Below are 21,972 nucleotides of genomic sequence, written 5' to 3' on the forward strand. Positions count from 1 at the left end.
TCATTTTGGTCCCTGTTGTTTTAATTTGATCAATTTTGCCCTTGGATTTTACAGATTGTGTCATATTAGTACAATAATTAACGGTGGTTAACTCTGATAGACGGAAAATCAAATGGTGTGTCAATTTGGTCTCTGTAGTTTACAAGATGTGTCAATTTGGTCCCTGTTATTTTGACTTTCCTATAAATTACAAGGACCAAATTAACACATCCTATAAATTACAGGGACCAAATTGACACATTATTTAATTTTCCGTCCATCAAACTTAACTGCCATTATTTATTGCACTAATATAAGACAATCCGTAAAATTCAGGGGCATAATTGATCAAATTGAAACAACATAGACCAAAATAATAAAACAACTAAATTACAGGGACCATTTGCATAATTTCCCCTATATATTTTTATGCTAAATTACATTCATATCACTTTTAATTTTAATTTAAATAATTTAATCTATATACTTTTAATTCTGTTATAAATGTGATTCCTCCATCATTTACTATAAAAAATTTGAAATTAAACAGACCATGTGTAAAACTAGTGTGACCAAAGACCAGTGGTCCCTTTAGTTAGTTTGAAATTTCACTTTGATCCATCTAATTTTACACTTGATTTTTTTCCATTCAAATGTTAACAACACATGACAGATGGATCACAATACAATAAAATTCAAAATGTAAAGATTAAATTATTCAAATTAAAATTACGATGACTAAAGTAAATTTTGTTCAAAATAAAGGAAATGATATAATTTAGTCTCTTTTTTTTTTCTTTTTTTTTTTTTTAAAGAAAATACAATTCTATTTTGATTTGTTCACTTACAATTATGGGAAAAAAGATAGAGGTTACGTTTGGTAGAGTTTTGTAAATATGATTTGAGAGTATGAGTTGTATTTTGAGTTTGTGAGTTGTGGAATTATGATTTGAGTATAGAAAATTTATTTGGTTATGATTTTTGAATAGAGTGTTGAATTGAGTTTTGAATTGAGTGTGGAATTGAGTTTTGAAAGTTTGATTTGACATATGAAGTAAGAAAATTTGTTTGGTAAAGAGTTTTGGAAAGAGTTTTCAAAACTTAATTCAAACTGTTATAACTCATAACAAAACACACTATTTTGCACACTATTGAAAATTCTGATCAACACTCACAATCAAACTCTTTTTAAAATTCAATTAAAAAAACTTATTATTAACAGAAAATAACATTAATCAATTTTTTAATTGAATATATTACAAAGGAAATACTTTTTTTTCAAAATAAATATTCAAAAAATTTAAATCATAAATATTTAAATAATTTAAATAATCAAAAAAATTTAATAAGAAAAAAATTAAAATAAATATTCAAAAAATTTAAATCGTAAAAATTTAAATAATTTAAGTATTCAAAAAATTTAAATAATTTAAAATGTTAATATTTTAAATTTAAAAATAACTCTACACTCAAATCTTAACCAAATACATAAAATAAAACTCAATTAAGAAATTATTTTTAAAACTTATAACCAAACACATAACTCGAAACTCCATACTTCTTTCACAACTCTACACCCAAATCGTAACCAAATACATAACAACAAAATTAAAATATTTAAAAATATTTTTATAAAATAGAGTTTGAATTTATTTTTATAAAATATTTTAAATTTTAAAAAATTAAAATCGTAATATTTTGAAATTAAAATATTTAAAAATATTCAAAAAATTAAAAAATTTAAAAAATCGTAACATATTTAAATATTAAAATATTTAAAATCTTAACAAAATTAAAATATTTTTAAAATATTTAAATATTTAAAATATTTAAAATTAAAATATTAATTTGAATTGAGTTTTGAAAAGAGTTTTGAATTATGTGTTTGGTTATAAGTTTTGAAAAATAATGATTATGTTTTGAATTGAGTTTTGAGAAATGAGTGTGGAATTATGATTTGAAAGTTCAAAACAAATAGCACACTCAAATCAATGAGTAGAACTATAATTCGAAACTCTTACCAAACGGAGCTTCGAAACTCTTACCAAACGGAGCCAGAATTTCCCCAAAATCTTACACTGGGTGGTCTGTGTTTAGACTGAAACAATAATAAATCAATCCCTTTCCATTTTTCCTCATTTTATTACCTTCTTCCTTTTCTCCATCACAATTGCAGAGAGCCACCAACCAACAACAGCTCATCTGCCGCTGCCGCCACCACCACCATCCAACCATTGTCGACCATCATTTAGCCACCATTGTCCACCGTCCTGCCGTTACCATGACCGTAACCCAGATCTGATTCAGCCATCATTGAACCACCATAATCGTTGAACAACCATATTTCCACCATTGCATTACCATCAGATCTTGTCAAACCAAAAATAGGTAAAATTACATGATTGGTTCCCTTTAATTTGAGCAAAATTTTACTTCCGTCCTTGCCATTACATTTTTTAATATTTTAAAAGAAAAAAAAAATTTCGTGCAAAAACTAAAAAGGCTTAATATAATTAAAAATATATAGTATATTTATAGGGTTCATTGAGGTTATAATTTTGCACGTAAAAAATTCTAATAGGACAATATTGTGACAAAATTAAAAATATAAAATATAAATTATTCAAATTAAAATTACAAAAATTCAAGTGATACTTGGATTAAATTTTAGATATTAATAGTTTAATTTATGCACCAAAAATCTTCCCTATTTTCTTTACTTTTTTTGGCTTGCACAAAAAATATTGCATGTGCAACCATGAAGACTTTGCTTAATTTACATATATTTATTTATTTTTAAAAAGTCCTGAACTTTTGAACTACTTGTTTAATTATCTTGTATGTTGAGAATATGATGGTAATGTTAATCTTGTGGTTGCAATTGTCGTTGTTTTTTTGTTTGTTTTGTTTATTTATTTATTTATTATCAAGTCACTACAACAAAAATATACTTTAGTGGCACTACACTAGTGGCATATTTTTAGAAAATGCCACAAAAAATGATATTTAGTGGCACGTTTTTGAAAAATGCCACAAAACGACAAACATAAAAGGCTCTAGTGACATTTCAATGAACAAGTGTCACAAAACTACAACAAAAACATACTTTAGTGGCACTACACTAGTGGCATATTTTTAGAAAATGCCACAAAAATGATATTTAGTGGCACGTTTTTAAAAAATGCCACAAAACGATAAACATAAAAGGCTCTAGTGACATTTCAATGAACAAGTGTCACAAAACTATAACAAAAACACACTTTAGTGACACTATACTAGTGGCATGTTTATAGAAAATGCCACAAAAATAATATTTGGTGACACATTTGGATAAATGCCACAAAGCCACAAACATATAAGGCTCTAGTGACATTTCAATAAAGAAATGTCACATCAATTTTATGGCATTTTATAAAATAATGACAAAAAATTATATTCGTGACATTTACCAACAGATGCCACTAAACTTTAGTAGCAATGGCATTTTTTAAAAAATGTCAGGACACTAGGTAGGCGCAAATTACTTTTTATGGCACTTAGGTGAAAAGTTTCATAAACAAATATTTTATACCGTTTTGAGAAATGCCACTAAGTCAAAAACTTTCCAAGCTTATAATGGCATTTTTGAAAAAACAAAAAATGCCAATATATTTTTAAAATTTTTACAATGCAGTAAATGATTAACAATAAATAAATTAAACTCAATATACACTACAGAAAAAAGGATATTCGGTGACTAAATTTCCTGACCAAAAAAAAGTTTGGTCACTGATTATACGGGTTTTACCGACCTAAAAAATTTTAGTAGCCAAAAGTAAAGCTTTTTGGTGACTAAAAAAATTTTAGTAGCCAAAAGTCTATAATTGGCAACTAAAAAATAAGTTTAGTCGCCAAAAGTGGTTATTTTTAGGGCGGGAGAACTAAAATCCTAAGGCGGGAATTAAATTTTTTGGCGACCAAAATTTTGGTAGCTGAAAGTGCATCTTCGGTGACCAAATCCGATTTTGGTCAGCAAAAGTTAAGTTTTTTAGCAACTAAAAAACAATTAGTAGCCAAAAGTATAGAATTGGCGACCGAAAAATATTTTTAGTCGCCAAAAGTGGTCTTTTTTTATTTTACTAGTAAATAGTTTATTTTACATAAATTATGTTCAATAAAATAATTATGTTTATACATATACTTTTATATTAATATAGATGTATGTACTATATAAATAATATATGTTGCATATATAATCATATGGTGCTATAGAGGTGTAGTGGGAAGAGTGTGGTGTATAAGGTTTATGGTGCGGGAGGTTGGCGGTTCGAGTCTCTTCAAGAGCGAATCAAATTGTTCTACAACAAATTATCGTCACGAATAGTGCCTACCATGACATTAAAGTGTCACTGAAAGGTTTTAGTCTTGATGGTGTAATGACACTTATAAGCGTCACTAACTCTTTTTTTAATGGCGCTTGATAGTGCCACAAATAATATCTACCATGACATTAAAATGTCATTGAAAGTTTTTAGCCATGATGGTGCAGTGACACTTGCAAGTATCTACCGTGACACTCGTATCTACCGTGGCACCGATAGAAGTGGCACTTGTTCAAAATGCCACAAGATCAAAAAATGTCATTACAAGAATAGTTTTGTGGCACTTTCAAATGTCACTAAACTAAGAAAATGTTGTAGTGAGTTTCCATTATTTGGTTGCATGGTATTCTTTTACCCTTTTATGGTTACATGAACTCATATCACACAAGTGCATTATATTACCATTCTCATATGGACTAAATGGGAAATAATGTGGGAAGATAAAAGTACAATCATAATCCTCTTCCTTCTTGAATGAGTGTTGTTCCACCATTTCTCATAGCTTTGACATGCATCAAGCTTCCTTGTCCTGTAATTTAATTACCATAAAGCAAAAATGAGATGTCAAGTGAATAAATATGAACTCATTCAAGGTTGATTTTGGGTGCTAACATAATTCATGCAGTTCAAGCAGACAAAAGCATTATTGATATTGCAGTCGCATTTGTGAAAACTCCTTTCATGGGTTTCTGGACTTTCACCAAGGACACACAGGCTAACATAATACCATAACTACACTCCTACCCAGATTCACCAAGGCATTCGCCCATTTTTCTCAAAATAGTATACATTTTCGATGAGTAATTGTGTTACAATGCTCAATGCAAATGAATGGCAAAATAATTTTAATTCACCTAATCCTCATGCAATTTCTACAATAATTATAGCTATCCTCCACCGATAGCCCAAAACAGATAACTCTAAACAGAGAATTAATTTTTAACACAGATATACTTTCCAATATTCTCAAATAGAAGTGATAATTCATATCCATCTCCACCATCATCATCATCAATGTTTCAATTCCATAAAACCAACATTGATTTCCATTTTCTCTTTACAAACATCAAATCCTCACAATTTAGGGCAAAACCCCCTCTTTCTTTAAAATAAATTTCCATGGATAAAATCCACGATCTATCACAACCCAACTATTTTTACAAAGCCACAATCATTTACAATAACACATTTTGAAACCTCTCTTTTAATTTCGAAGCCAAAGCCCTAGGTTTTATCTAAAAATCCCCAAATCACTAACTTGATTAGAAAAGCAAATAACTACGTTAAAAATCATAAAAAGAGTCAAAGTAATCCCTACCTCAAGGAAGAAGACTCAAAGAAAATAGGGGTAAAACTTGACGGAGCCGAAAACATGAACTTCTTCGATTAGAACGAAGCCTTCGATGTGCTCTCTCTTTTTATCCAAGGAACTAGGGTGTAGAAATTGATGGATCTAGGTGTATTTGGATCAAATGTTCAAGAATTAGAGAGAGAGAGAGAGAGAGAGAGAGAGAGAGAGAGAGAGAGAGAGACGTGAAAAAGTTACTCAAAAAGGTGTCTTTACGGATTGATATATGTGCTGACCGTTCAAGCACAGGAATGGTCGCTCGAGCGATCAGACATAATAAGTCAAACCGCTCGAGCAAATAAAGTACCGCTCGAGCGAAGAACACCACCCTGCCAGTACTTTTGTAAGCCTGCAAAAGTACTGAGAGTTCCAAAAGACCGCTTGAGCCATGAATGCCATACTTCCGGTAGTTTTACAAACCTGCAAAAGTATTGGAAGTCCTCAAAGTTTGCTCGAGCGCAAGAAAGTTCGCTCAAGCGAACAAGCAAAAATCTGGGCAGGACAGTTTTGAAAAGACCAACTCCCAACATGTTTCAAACACAACCAAAACACTCCAATAGCCAAACTCAACTAGGAATAAAGTGAAAGAAGGCAAGAACAACAAACAAGACAAGAAAGGAAGGATCCAAAACAATAAACAGGTCGGGTTTAAACCAGAGTCGCTATAGAAATCGAGAAGTAATATAATTTGTTTTCACTAATTTAAATAGAAGGGTCCACAACACCACAGCTATAATAATAATAACTACACAATCAAATGATTTGGAAATTCATACCAACCAAATCTAATAATACCCGAGCCCGCAAACATATTAAGGAGATTACTAAACAAGTACCCCCCCAAAAATTAATTAATTAAATTGAATTTGATTTGACTCATTATAGAATGCCTAGCCTTGTTAGGTCTTATTCTGAGAAAATGCATAATCTTATTAGGATTTTTTACCATGGGGAATCGCAATTGATCTTGCTCCTGAGATCCATAGTGGACTTACGTATAGGTCCCAATAAGTGGACTTATTGTCTAATAGGTCCAATGATAATTAATGGCATTTTTCATCAAATACTATTAAAAAACATCACCAATTACTAATTTTTAGCAACAATTTGAAAAAAAAAATTCACAAAAAATGTCACTAATTATAAGTTTTAGAGACAATTCAAAAAAAAAAATCGTCACAAAAAAACCTCAAATTTTGAACTTTCAGCGACTATTTGAAAAATGTCACAGAAAAATGTCACTAATTGTAAGTTTTGACGACAATTTATATAAACTGTGACAAAAAAATCACTAATTGTCAATTTTTAGCGACATATGTAAAAAATAATTGTAAATTTTTTTTAATGACGATTTTACGACGATTTATTTTGAATAGGACTTGATGGGAATTAAGTTCAACTATTTTGTTAGGTCCCTTAGTCTTGTCAATTTTGCGAACAAACATAGTTTATCGAGTTCTAAGTTTCCTAGTAATTTGCCTTGCTCGCTCGAGCGAAGAAACTTTGCTCCTACTAGTTTTCTTTATCTGCAAAAATACTGGGAAGGAATTTTGTGCGCTTGAGCAAACCTCTTGGTGGCTCAAGCGAAGGCACTTAAGGAATACACGCATGTTAGTCTCATTGCTCGAGCGAGAGATCCTGCGCTCGAGTGACCGTTGCGGCCCTATTTGCTATAAAGCTGTGTTTCAGTCAGAATTTAGGGTTACGGCTTCCAGATTTTTTTCTTGGGTTTTAGGGTTTTCTTTTGGAGGTTTTGTGCTTGTTTTCCTTTGATTTCTTTGTGAGTTTGTTCATGAATCAAGATAGTTAAATCAAAGGGTTGTGGGTTTGATTTCATCAATACAAGAGAAGTTCTTCTTCGGTGCATTCCGAAGATTCAAGTGTGGAGTATTCGTAGGAGTTCGAAGATGTGTGTGTCATTGATTCGACATGGATGTTGTGGATTCAACATCAAGCTGATCAATTCCGAGATGAAGGCGGTGGTAAAAGAGATACAGATTATTGAAGACGAATTGATTGAGTTTGGATAATTTGTTTTGGTAAATTTGTATTCTTTCTTTCTTTCTTAGTGGATTGATTAGTGGTGTTTCGCATGTTGTTTTTTAATCAAAATTAGAAGTGCTCCAATTGTGATTTTTTTCATGTAAAAATCGGTTGTGTCGATTTATTGAATTTGAAGCAACAATCCAAATCACTTTCGTACGGGCTAGATGATTTAGATTATTAGTTTTAATTGTTTGGGAATTGTTGCAATTAATTCTGGTCCGAATCACGAATCACTTAGGTTTTCAATTAGTATAAGAGCAGGTCACTTTTTGTTTTTAACAAAACTATAGGGGGTGATTTTGTGTGATTTGTGATATGGATTTAATTCAATAAGGTAACTCGACCCATAGACCTCCGTTACTTGATGGTACAAACTATTCTTATTGGAAAGCTCGTATGAGGGCGTTTTTAAAATCTGTTGATGAGAAAGTTTGGCACTGTATGATCTATGGGTGGAGAGAACTTGTTGTCGCCATTAGTTGTGTTGATATCACCAAACCACTTGATAAATGGGACGCAATCGATTATCAAAACTCAAGTTGGAACAGTAAAACTCTCAATTTCCTCTTTTGTTGCACCAAACCTGAAGAGTTTCGTCGTGTATTTGCACGTGTGAGGTAATAAAAGAGGCTTGGTACATTCTTGAAACTATTCACAAGGGTACTACTTCAGTTAAAAGATCAAAACTTCAACATCTGACCTCCTCTTTTGAAACTCTTTTTATGCCTACTGATGAGACGTTTGATTTTTATGCTAAACTTAGGGGTTGTTTGGGATGATCTAAATAAGTGCACTTTTTGACTTTTTATGAAATATGGGTTGGGTATGGGTTCGATTTGAAGTGATGTGATAGAGAGGTGATGTGACTTAAATAAGATGATGTGACTTAAATAGGATAGTGACTTTTGACTTTTTTAGGTTATGACAAACAAGGCGTTAGTGACATCATGAATTCCTATTTCACACTCAGTGAAAAAATCCTTAAAGCTAAGGTTATTGGAAAAATTTTGAGAACTTCACCCGAGAGGTTCCAATCAAAAGTGATAACTATTGAGGAGGCTTAGGATGTTGAGAACCTCAAACTTGATCAGTTGGTTGGAAACTTGCAGACTTATAAAGCCCACCAAATTTCTAAGAAAAAACAAAAAGATAAGGGTGGCTTTTACCAGTGCTCATGAGATTGCTAAGACCCCTGAGATTGAGTTTGATATAGAGTCCAAAATGACGGCTATGTTTACCAAACAGTTCAAAAAAAATTAAAGAAAAAGAAGCCTGATTTCAAGGACTCTAATTCAAAAGATAAGGGTAATAAAAAATCCAAAACTTTTCCACCAAAAGTTGCTCCAAAAACTTATAACACTACAACATATAAGACTTTTGGCGACCAATTATTTTGGTCCCTAAAACCATTATTTTGGTCTCTAAATGATTTTTGTTACAAAATTAAATTCGTCACTAAAAAAGTCACTAAAAGTGCGCCTAGAAAAGTCTTTAGCGATGAAATTTTGAAAGTGTCGCTGAAAATAACAATTAGCAACCAATTTTATATTGTCACAAAATGTTTGATTTTACAAGATTAAACATTTGGTCGCTAATACTTCGTCACAAAATATCCCAATTTGGTTGCGAAAAACAAAATAATAACATTTTTAACGACAATGATATGTGGTCGCTAAAAGAGAAATAACTTTCTCTACAACACATTTCGTCGCTAAAAATCAAAGTTAGGATAGCTAAAAATGCACAAAAATTAAATGTCATCCAATCATAAAAAATAAAAAAACATATAAAAATTGGCATCCACACATCAAAGACACTCTATTCCTAAATCATAATGAATATATATATATATATATATATTCAAAGTTTCCAAGATGCTTTTAAAAAGTTTCGAAATTCAAAGTTTCCAAAAATTGACATATCAAGTTGTAATCTCACAGCTAGTATCCTTGTCAACTGGTATGTCATCACTAGGGATGGCAATTTGAAACTGACCCGACGAAGACCCACTCCCCTGACCCCAATTAGAGCGGTTTTTTTTCGAAAAATACCCCTGACGGGCCGTGAATGGTATTTGAAATTGAATCTTCGATGATTTTCGGGCCGGGGACGGTGATATGTTTTCCAGCCCCGGCCCGTCCCCGACCCCGACCCCGTTTCCCCCCGAAGTAAAATTACTATTATATCCCTCAATCCTCCATTCATATATATATATATATACCCTCAAGGCTCTATTACACTTAACCCCTTCTCTCTCTCTGTCTCCCCTTTACTCACTCTCACTCTCACTCTCACTATCGCACCTCTTCTCCTCAATGCCACCGCCGCTATCTGTGACGCCGGAGTCGCTGTCCAGCTCGCACCGCCGCTTCACCTCTGTAGACTCTGCACCTCGGTCCAACTCGTCACTTTCACACCTCTCCTCCACCTCTGTCCACCTCGCACCACCGCTCCACCTCCTCCGTCATCCATCGCTGCCGATCTGAGATCTGTTGTTGCCACTCCACCTTCTTCATCGTCCATCGCCACGAATCTGAGATTTGTTGATGTTGATATTTTGTTGATCTGAGATCTGTTGATGATGATTTGTGTTGATGATTTTGTTGTTGTTGTTGTTGTTATTGTTGTTTTTTGTTTGTTTGTTTGTTTGTTTTTTTTTTTGGCCGGGAAGTTTTCGGGGTCGGGGAAACCTGATCCCTGTTAGGGGATGGGGACGGGGACGGGGACGGGGACGGGGAAGGTGATAGGTTCCCCGTCGAGGATCGAGGCCGGGGCCGAGGACGAGGACGGGGAAATTTTCACCATCTTGGATCGGGGACGGGGAGTGTGATCCCCGACCCTGTCCCGCCCCGTCCCATTGCCATCCCTAATCATCACTCATCCTAAAATGGTGCAGCAATTGATATCCAATTCTTCACATATTTTTCAAGGATCTACAGAACAAGATAATCATTAGAAGATTGCACCAGTTCACATTGTCACATTCTAAACTTTTTAAATATACAAGGATCATTCACCTAATTAAGAAACTCATTTTTTATTTACTCTATTTAAGAACAGGGAACCTTGCCTAAATACATTATACATTATTTTTGTCTCAGCCCTAAATTTTTAGTATTGCAACATATGCAAGCTTCTTAGTTCATAATAACAAAGGCAAATGAGTAATTCAAGAACCCAAAACTCTTTAGATCATACTTATAAATATTTAATTTTGTTTTAAAAGAGCACATGCTTTAAATTTAAAGAATACCCAATCCAAAACTCTGGCACAAAGTTAAAAGAAACTGTTGTTCACCATTGTTATTAGTTTTAGTTCAATTCCCTAGGACATAGACAAAAGCATGGTTTGGTCCTCTCTTAAAATTGTGTAAATGATAGATAAATTGTGTGTTTTTATATGACCCTGTTTTGCATTTTCTCTCTTTTCCACCTACTAGTATTGTGTTATAGAAATTTCAGTTTTGTACCCCATAAATCTCAACTCAAGTATGACTATCTATTGCTGGTTAACCCCAAGTTCTTGTACAAGTAGCAAGATACATCAGTGTTCATAAAAATCAAAAAAATCAAGCAGTGCACCCATTGATTATAAACTATTGGATGTGAAATGCACCCTAATATGATTAATATAGCTGAAAAATGATACTGGAGCATTAACTCATGCTACAAGCCTACAACAGCTATTAAGATAGACAAGAACAATAAATAAATAAAAGGGAAAAATGTGGAACATGGCCAAGAGCATGGACATGATGAAAATATGAGCTTATGCACAAAGCCAACAACATGCATGAATATTCACCCAAAAAAAAAAAAAACATGCACAAATTTGGCAGAAACATCTAAGCCACTATATAGAGAAGAAGGAATTCAAAATTTATCGTGACTCGCCTTTATATGCCTTACATGAAACTCCTTCCTTCTATGATATCTGCCATCTTGCATAAGTAAGACATTATTTTGACAGTCACTTTGTCCATGATGGGCACCTACAGGTAAGAGTGTCAGCTAACTGACAGGTCTGAAATATGTAAGCTTGAAGTAAATAGAGGGTAATAATTTTTAAATATTACAGAGAGCACTATTGAGCAAATATTACAAGAAAGAAAATAATATTGAGCAAGAAGAAATTATGAAAGACATAAAGGACCAGGGAAAAACGTCACTGCATCAACTAAGAAGAGTACCAATTCTCTATTCTGCACATGGGTTACTACAACTGGAGGTAGAGGGAAAAGGAAAGAAATACTATTCGTGGCCCCGTCAGAAACTTGAATGCAGAACAGAAACAATAGAAGTGGATAGTCCAATGCTTATATTATGAAACCTCATGCAACAGTTGACAAAGCACAAAAGAAAACTAAATGGTATTGATTTGGAAGTAATTTGCAGGTACTATGACTAGAAATAACAATTCTATGATTCAAAAAGTAGTCGGCATGGAAGATATCCCCAAAACATTTGAAATAATTAGCAAAACAATAGTCTTCAAATTGCAAATGACATTTTAGAACAAGTTGCTGATACCTTCCACATTGATTTTGAGCCCCCAATTTTCATTGATCTAAGCATTTAATACAATATCCCTGTCAATATAAATTAAAAAGTTATTAAATAGATAAGCAATGTATCATGCACAATTTCTAGTGATATCAAACAAGAAAAAACAGAATAAATCAGTCTGCATCAATGGACTTCAGGTTCCTCATAGGACACCAAATCTTACAAGTCTCTGATTTCATATGATCACTAGCAAACATGACAAATTCTTGGGAAGATCATAAAGAAAGATTCCCTCCTTAAAAATCACAAATCAATCTTGTTATAGAGTTATAAATTTACAGATTATTTTTCACAAAAAAAAAAATAAAAAAAAAATAATCTAGCCCACATGACAATGGGCAAATAAGAAGTTTAAAGCAGAAGAGAACTGATAACAAATGGGGTGAAAGAGAAAATTGTTAGATATAACAACCTTCTTGCAGTTCTAAACCACATGACAAGCTTAACACTAAACTGGTAGTAGTATTTTATACTCTTTTTTTTTTTTTCCCTTGTTGCCAAGAACATGCATAAATAAACAAGACAAGTAATTCCAACATTTGGTTAAAGTAACAGGTCTAGTCCAACATTTAGTTAAAGTTGCAGCAAATTTGAATTACCATGGGGATGCTGAGAGCATAGGTGTTTACTCATTGAATGAAATGCAGCATAGAGCAAGGATGCTTTTGAAGCAAAACTAGAATAGTAGTTTTCACGTATGCTTTGTGTGGGAGCCAGAAAAAAAAAATATATCAACTTATTGGGACTAATCCAAACAAGGCCTACAATGGGTCCAGCCTAAACAAATATCACACACCCCCACCTATATAAAGGGGGGGGGGGCATCCCAAGTTGAGCTATGTTCTCTCTCTACACTACACACCAACACTTTTCATTTTCTATTCCTTCATTCTGTCAATCAAGTGACTGACTTCACCATCGGAGTGTCTCCGGCTGGCTACCCTGGTTGGGTTGCGCCGATCACGCTCATCTTTGCAGGTCTACAGGGACAAAGTTCATCTCTTCTTAGATCTCTACAATTCATGTGAGAGAATATTTCATGATCTTACAATTGGCGCCGTCTGTGGGAAAAAACTAAAGAATTCAATGAAGAGAAGAATCAATACGACACCCAAGGTACTCGGACCAGTGAGCACTAAGGTTAACCATTCTCTTTCTAAAAAAAGAGACCCACAACTGGGTTTTTGGCTTCTTTCATTCTGATTATGTTTGTTTTGCTAAAGTTCAGGTATACATATATATATATATACACGTCTATGTATGTACCTATATATGCTCACAGATTTGATCAAACCCTTGTTGAATATTAATATTTCTTAGAAAGGTTGTCAAAACAAGATGAAGTTAGTAGCTCTACAATTGGGTCTTGAGTCTCTCTCTAGAATTGTTCTTGGCAAGCTACTAAAAAAAAAAAAAAAACTACCAACCAAGAAGCCGAGTGGCTCATTTACTGCTTCACTGCTTCAGACCACCGTCGGAATTATAAGGTGCCAAATGTACTCCAAACCCAAATTCGTATCACATTCCATCCTTGAAATCAGGTTCTGTGAACATAATATTATCCATATGTGCCGAACTCACCAAACGGAATCGTGAAATAGTCTCGGCAAAGAATGAGGCTTGTTTAGCGTCAATAAACTTGCCGAGCACATAAAATCGAACATTCTCTCTAATTAACAACAAGGTTCTTCGGCAAGCATGTCACTCGGCAATGTCGTCATCCCACAAGAAGACCCATTGTCTAGCAAAGGCATTGGCCGCGTTGACCAAGCTCAGCGAGAAAAGCTAAAGTTCACTAATGCTAAACCACACCGAGTAGAATGGAGCACCAAATTTCTACACAGTCGAAGTATTTTCTCATTTGGCAAACTGTTTCAACAGTCAGAATCCAACGCCTTGAATCGCCTAGTAGCCCACAAGCCACACCGACAACTGCAATACCGTCGTTCTCACAACCACAACACCTGTTTGACAAGTGATAATTACAACGAGTTTGCCAAGTTACTTACATTGCGCAACCATGCTCACCACTATTACTCTGCAACATTGAAGAGCTGAACACACCAAAAAAAAAAAGAGTAGACTAATCTTATTTTTGGTCAACTTTCAGAGGTCCAACGGCATCCAATTCGAGGCGGAATGACATGTTTGAATAGTGGAATGAACACTAGGCTGAGTGATGAATCCAACGCTGCAAAAATGAGGCCAATCGGACTTAAAATAAGGGAGATACAAGGGCTCAAAGTTAGGAGTTTGAATCTAAAATTCTGCATTTCATGACCTATTGCATGAAGAATTCGGCTTTGCACCATTTGGACCATTATTTAATTCATCAACATTATTCGGTAGTGCATCCACTTTATTCGGCTACATTATTTTGCATCATTATTAGCACCATGATTAATTCATCATTTTTCATCAACATTACTCAGTAGTACCACAATTCCTAGAAGAGTACTCAGCAAAGCTACAACGCTACAAAGCTGTTCGACAGTGCCATACCTCGTAGCAAGTGGGTCTACATTTTTCTTCATGCGGGCAAGAATTTTGTGGTCTACCAGCAGGTTCATGTCGACTAGTGGAGTCTACAAACACCGACTAGTAAAGCCACGAACTAACTGTAGGCCATCGATAGTTGCGAAACCGACTAAATGTCCAGAAATTGACATTTTTTAGCATTTTCGAACTCAAGCTTTGATTATCCCAATGTGACATCCTCATAAGACGAGTCTAACGCCACAAACCGCGTCAAAATCAGAGCTAAAATGAAGCCGTACGAGCCTGTCGAAGTTTGGCCAACGATGTCACCATTTTGTTGTAGAAAACGACTTAAGTTGGCCAACCTAGGAAATTATTCCATGCATTGAGGCTAAGTTACATCCTGTCATAGCAGCACAATCAAGTTCAAATATATAATGTGCAAAATATATACACAAGGATGTCATGCCATGCCATGCCAAGCCGTCTAACTCAGTAATATAGGAGCAATTATCCAGTGCTTCGCAGAGCACTAGTCTCCATTGATCTGAGCCATCATTTCTATTTTTGGTTACAAGTTACAACTACGCCATCAGGAGTCTGATTATAGTGATCCCATAGTCATTTCCAACATTTGGACCCTTCTGAACACATTTGTACGGTCTAATTCTGCAAATTCTAAGTCGCATATTGAGCTCAATACCTCAACCAATCAGGAGCATTAAATGCAAAATCAACGGTCAAATCATATACGATCAGCATGCAATTTCAGCTGCAGGATCTTGGGACAAGGAAATAATCTTCGGTCTTCCCCGATCATTCATTTAGTTACCTTGGCCATTTATTGCCCACAGTCAATTTTTTGCTTTCCAATTGGGACATATCAGCCAATCTTCATCTCGACACCTCTGCTATGTATGCATACTCGGCCAACTTGGTCCAAACATTACAACGACATTACTTGAGTTACAAACTCCCACTCCTTTTCACACAGCTCTAAGCAAGCGCCAGTTTTGGGACAATACATTACACACTTAGCAGTTGGCAGTTCGCATATTTTTGCACATCGTCATTTTACCAAAGCTGAATTTGCCCTACAACATAAGGCAATGGGGCACGTCCAATCTGCATTCCTTCCGACTAACACCTATCATTCAAAAGCAATGGGGCAAGTCTACATTGGACTAAATGTAAACTGAGCAATGCTAATTGGCACAACAATGCTAATTGACCCAAAATTTACTCGGCAATTAAATAGTTCGAAGGATATCTACTTAGCAATTCCTTACAAGCGAAACAATATTATTTGTGATTAACACGTCTACCTCATTCGGTACAGGCCATCATTGACAAAGGATGCATTATTTAAAATCCTTGCAATATTGGCACTTGATCGCCACTTAAAATCAACAAAAGTCTCTGAGTCCAGCGTAATCTTCGCACTCGGCACGAAGCGCCATCAGCAAAGGCCTACACCCATGCCTAGAGGATATAATACCGCAGGTCTACACCCTCACCCGGGGGTTATAATACCGTAGGTCTACACCCTCGCCCGGGGATAATAATACTGTAGCTGATATATCTACCTTATTTAATCTACATTATGTGGTTCAGGCAATCATTTTCGTGCTCAACACATAGAAATATCTCTAGCTCGGCACGAAAGTCCATATTTTGAAGCGCTTTTCGTACTCGGCAATATACTACACCCTCACTCGAGGTTTAGAATACCGCGACCTACACCCTTGCCCGGGGGTCATAATGCCGTGGCCTACACTCTCGCTCGGGGGTCATAATACCGTGACCTACACCTTCGCCCGGGGATCATAATACCACGACCTACAGCCCTTGTCCGGGGGTACCAATATCGTGGCCCATCGTTATGATTTGTTTGGAACTCATGTAATATAATTTGTCCTATGATCGTCATCCTTTATTTAACCTCTCTAAACTATATTCCTTCCTGGGTTTTAGCTCACCCCCCCATCCTATGATAAACATATATACATTTATCCATACATTCAAGACATACGTACATTTATACATACATTCATGAAGTCATCCATTCATACATTTTATTCATTTATCCAGAGCATTCTTTATCAAAAAAACCTAATAGCTATTTGAATAACGTAACTCGGCAAGAAAAACTCTCATTCCTTCTACCGCAGGCAATGAAAGTTTTGAGGCAATTGTGGGAGCCCAAAAAAATATATATATCAGCTTATTGGGGCTAACCCAAACAAGGCCTACAATGGGTTCAGCCCAAATAAATATCACACCCCCCCACCTATATAAAGAAGGGGGGGCATCCCAAGTTGAGGTATGTTCTCTCTCTACACTACACACCAACACTTTTCATTTTCTATACCTTCATTCTGTCAATCAAGTGACTGACTTCACCATCGCAGTGTCTCTGGCAGGCAACCCTGGTTGGGTGGCGCCGATCACCCTCATCTTTGCAGGTCTACAGGGACAAAGTACATCTTTTCATTAGATCTATACAATCCATGTGAGAGGATATTTCATGATCTCATACTTTGCATTGCTGCTTTTCAACAGTTGGGTCTTGTTTCCTCTTCATTCCATATAAGTACAGTATATTTCATATACATCCTCAAACAAAAACGTGAACAACTCTCTTTACACTCAAAATAAAATGATTCAGTCCAATGCTAGAAACAATCACAACCTTGAGAAAAAATTTCTATAGCCTGAAACAATTGTAATGATAAAAAAGAGATTCATGAATTCAGAATTCTCAAAATCCATTGGTTGCTTCAAACTTTTCGATCTTTTTGATATATTGCGAAGCAATTTAAGCAAAAGATGATGCGTAGTCAATACGTGTAACACCAACAATTAAAGCAGCTATGTGATTCATATCTATAGGACACACTCATTATTTTCATAGTATCATCATTGGGCATATTGTCAAACACATTGTGAGCAAAATATAAAATTGTAGTAGTTCAATCAAACACCAACAAAATAGAAATCCATCAAGAAAAAAGAACGTTTAACAGAAATAAAAAGTAACATATATACATATTATGAAGTTTCTAATATCAATCAGTCAATAAATGGGAAGTTAAAAAAAAAAAAAATCATTGATCAAATCAATCAGGTCAAAAATTATAGAAAAATTCATATATAGAAACTTGAACAACAATCACAAAACACAAAAATATATAAAAAAAATTTACAGAAATTAAGATCAGAAACTTCATATATAAAACTCTGATACAGAGTTTGAAGTAATACAGAGTTTAGAAAGAAGAGTTTACTTGGTCCCTATATATTTAGAAATTAGAGTTTCAGAGTTTTAAACTTCATATATATCAATAATTTTAACAGTTTAGAGAGTACTGACCTAGGGTTTTTGATACCAGGTGAGCGAGAATTCGGAAGAGAAGTGAATCGACAGCCGAGATTCTTCTTTAATGAATTGATGATGAAATCTTCCATTGATTGAAGATTGTGATGTAGAAAATTATGAAGAGAAAGAAAAAGAGATGATCAGATCAATATTGTAAATCATATATATATGTATATAGGTGGAGAAAGAGAGAGAGACACACACACACACCAAAATTTGAGTTCCCAATCTGCCATGGATACTTCCAATCTGCCTTGGAGCTCCGGACTCCAGCACTGAAGATTGAGCAACCCGTTGAAGAGAGAATGAGAGAGTTAGGGAGTGAGGGCCCGACTTTTTAATTGTTAAAATGATAAAAATATTTGCTCTCAAAATGTTTTTAATTGATAATGATAAAAATATTTGGTCCTTAAATGTTAGTAATATATTACTAATCAAATTTTTGGTCTAAAAAAGTTATATAAATATTAAGTGAGAATATTTATAGTCATTTTTACCGTCTTATAAGTAAATTATCATATATTTAAATTTCTTCCTAAAAGATTAAGAAAAATTTGGCTATAAACCTCCTTTACCTTCATTTCATTGTTAAAAGGACTAAAAAAAAATTATACTTGTAAACCCCCTCATAATTATAATGTCTTGCATAAATGACAAAATTTATTATTTAAATATTATATTAGACTATTATACCCTCAATTAAATCTTCTCACCTTTTCCACCCACTCTCTCCCTACCTTCTTTGTCTCTCTTCTCCCCCTCTAAACACAGGTTCTCTTCATAGCCATGTCAGAGGCCACCTCAGTTGCCGGAGCACTGTTCGCCAATGTATTCCAGCCACCAATCGCCATGATTCTCGGCACTACCCCATCCTCCGCATCCAATGTCAGTCAATCCTTCCAATTCTCTTCTGAAAACCCTAGAATTGAAGACACCAGAGGCTTCATATACCTCTATCGCAACGATTTCCCATCATCGTCTCCCGAACTTCCTGTAAATCTTAGTCTCTTCTTTGTTCTTCAAATTTTGAATCGTTCAAATTTCGTTCTTGATTTTCATTGAGTTGTTATGAAAAGTTTGATGCTGTATGGAAGCACTTGGTTGGGGTTTTTAGTGCAAGAAATTGATGCCATTACAGCAACTCAAGCTGTTGGTGTGGTTTTCAGAGTCTATGAAGAGAAGGAAATACCTTAGTCGTAAGTCTCTCTCTTGGTAGGATACAAACACATAGCACATAACACATAGAGAGAAATAAATATGGTGTTGAGGCTGCAAACATGGATGATTTTGTATAAGTTTTTTTTTTTTAATCTGGTTGGTTGTTAATCTAATTTTTTTTATTTGTTATTGTTGACTGGAACATATAAATGTTGTTGGAAAAAGAAACAGAGAGAGAAAACTCAGATTATGATCTGTATAATTTCAATAGATAAATGTTGATGTTGAGTAAAATTTGACTCTGGTTCATTTATTTAGTATGTATTTTATTTTTTGTAACGGTAAAATTTTACTCTAGTTAAAAACATGTTGATTTGCTTAACAATATAAAATTTTACTTTGAATTAGAGTAAAGTTTACTATGATTCAAAGTAAAATTTTACTCTGAAATTTTACTCTGGTTAAAAACATGTTGATTTACTTAACGATATAAAATTTTACTTTGAATCATAGTAAACTTTACTCTGATTCAGAGTAAATTTTACTCTGGTTAAAAGTATGTTGATTTTCTTAACGATATAAAATTTTATTGTGATTCAATGTAAAATTTTACTCTGAAATACATTGTGAAGATGACTTAATAGGGGAGCTGATAGATATGAGGGTAATATAGTAAAATAAACAAGTTTTAAAATATTAGGGGATTTTGAAAGTATATATATAATTCTTGTTCTTTTGAAAGACAAATTAGACAGTGAGAGGTCTATCACCAAATCCCCCAAAGATTATTTTCAGGGACGAAATTCAATTAGTCCCAAAATATTAGTCTATAAAAGACTAATTTCTTGTAGTAGAAGCAAACCATGAAAGGGCAAGGTGTCAAGTGTTATGAATGTCAAGGTTCAGTCATATTGCTTTTGAATGTCTATCGAAAAACAACCGAAAGAAAGTCTATATAGTGACTTGGGATAATAAAAGTGGGTCAAAGAAAGAACCCGAAGAAATCGAATCCGGTGAAGACGGAGATAGTACCTGCATGGCATTCTGGTCTATTGTCACTTAACCTCCTACAAAGCCAGTTGAGCTTGCTTGTGGTAAGAGTTTGCACCGTGCTCCTACCTTTGATGGGAGTAATTACTTATTCCAGAAGATCAGAATGGGGATGTATCTTAGAGCTCATGACCCTGAATGTTGGTGAGTAATTGAAGAGGATGTTGAAAGTGCTGACAATCCGAGCAATCAAAGAGTTCTGAATACCATCCGTGAAGTAGTTTCAAAAGAAGAAGAACAAACGGGTTGCTCACTACACAAAGGCCAAAGATGCATGGGACATTTTTAGTCAAGTTAATGAAAGAGGAGAGTCATCTTCACAATCATCCATCAACTTTCATGCCTTAGTTGCTCGACTGGATGAGATCAAGGAGAAAGAGAAGCAAAAAGAAGATGATGAAACCTCAAAAGACAATGATGGGATTGATGGTGATGACCTACAACAAGCTTATGAAAAGCTTTACAATGAATCTCTGAACTTGTCCAAGATCAATGACAAACTTACTCTCAAGCTCAAAGCATATAAAAGCGAGAATGTCAAGCTAAATGGAGAGATTGCAACAGTAAAAAAGGATGTCATCAAGATCTTCAATGACAGACAAGACCTCTGTGGAAAACTTCTATCTTGTGAGACCGAAAGGAATGAACTTTTGAAATCTATGCCATATATGAAGAGAAGATTGAAATCCTTGAGATGTCACAAGTTGCATTGGAAGAGCTGGTTGGTCAGAAAGAGGAAGAACTCAAATATGCTAAAGCCACGATTGATATGTGGAACAAATGGTCAAAGACACTAGAAGACATCATCGGGGTATCAACAGATGAGTTGTGACAAAAGTGGGATAGGATATGGTGATGTAACATTTCAAAAGGGACAGGCCTCTACATCACATGACATCAAGACTCAAGCAAAGGGAAAAGTGAAGGTTCAATAGGGTGATCACTCTTTTCATTAACCTGAAGGTGGTAAGATCAACAAAAAGGAAAGGAGGTAAAACCTGTGTTTGTTTGTCATCATTGTGGTAGGTATGGCCACATTCTTCCTTATTGTTTTGAGTTATTTGGTAAGGTGTCTCAAAAAATTAGAAATTCTAATACTTTATGGGTTAGGAGACAACCTTACATGTGTAGGCGAAACACCAAGATTCATGATGGTGTTCACAACGCTAAGACATTTACCTAGACTGCCACTCCTGCCTCTATTAAGACCAAAAAGATTTGGGTGAGAAAGAGTGACTTAACTTGTTTTGTTGTTCACACTGTACTAAAAGCATGTGACTCACACATGTGGTATCTTGATAGTGGGTACTCTCGTCACATGTTTGGTGACAAATCTTACTTCATATCTCTTGAAAAATATGAAGGAGGAATTATTTACCTTTGGAGATGGTGGCACTTTTAGAGTCATTGGTAAGGGCTCTATAAGTGTGGTTGGTCTTCCTAAGCTCGAAAATGTCTTACTTATTGATAGCCTTAAAGCTAATCTTTTGAACATTAGTCAAATGTGTGATTCCCATCATGAAGTATTATTTTCAAAAAATAAATGTGAAATTTTAGATAAGAATGAACATACTGTCATGCATGGGGTTCGCACATCTGATAACTGC

The 21,972-nt window shown here is 34.6% G+C and overlaps 1 long non-coding RNA gene across 1 annotated transcript; it reads right to left on the reverse strand.

Annotated features, from left to right (window-relative positions):
• Positions 1-4,666: 4,666 nt before the first annotated feature.
• On the reverse strand, positions 4,667-18,476 carry LOC114272621 (uncharacterized). The gene is made up of 5 exons (XR_014327802.1): positions 18,368-18,476; positions 18,152-18,239; positions 12,265-12,323; positions 11,644-11,726; positions 4,667-4,869 (listed from the first exon to the last, which is right to left on the reverse strand). It is a non-coding gene; the product is annotated as an uncharacterized LOC114272621 (long non-coding RNA).
• Positions 18,477-21,972: the final 3,496 nt, after the last annotated feature.

The sequence above is a fragment of the Camellia sinensis genome, chromosome 1 (assembly GCF_055761805.1).
Source record: "Camellia sinensis isolate YWXY chromosome 1, ASM5576180v1, whole genome shotgun sequence".
NCBI lineage: Eukaryota > Viridiplantae > Streptophyta > Magnoliopsida > Ericales > Theaceae > Camellia > Camellia sinensis.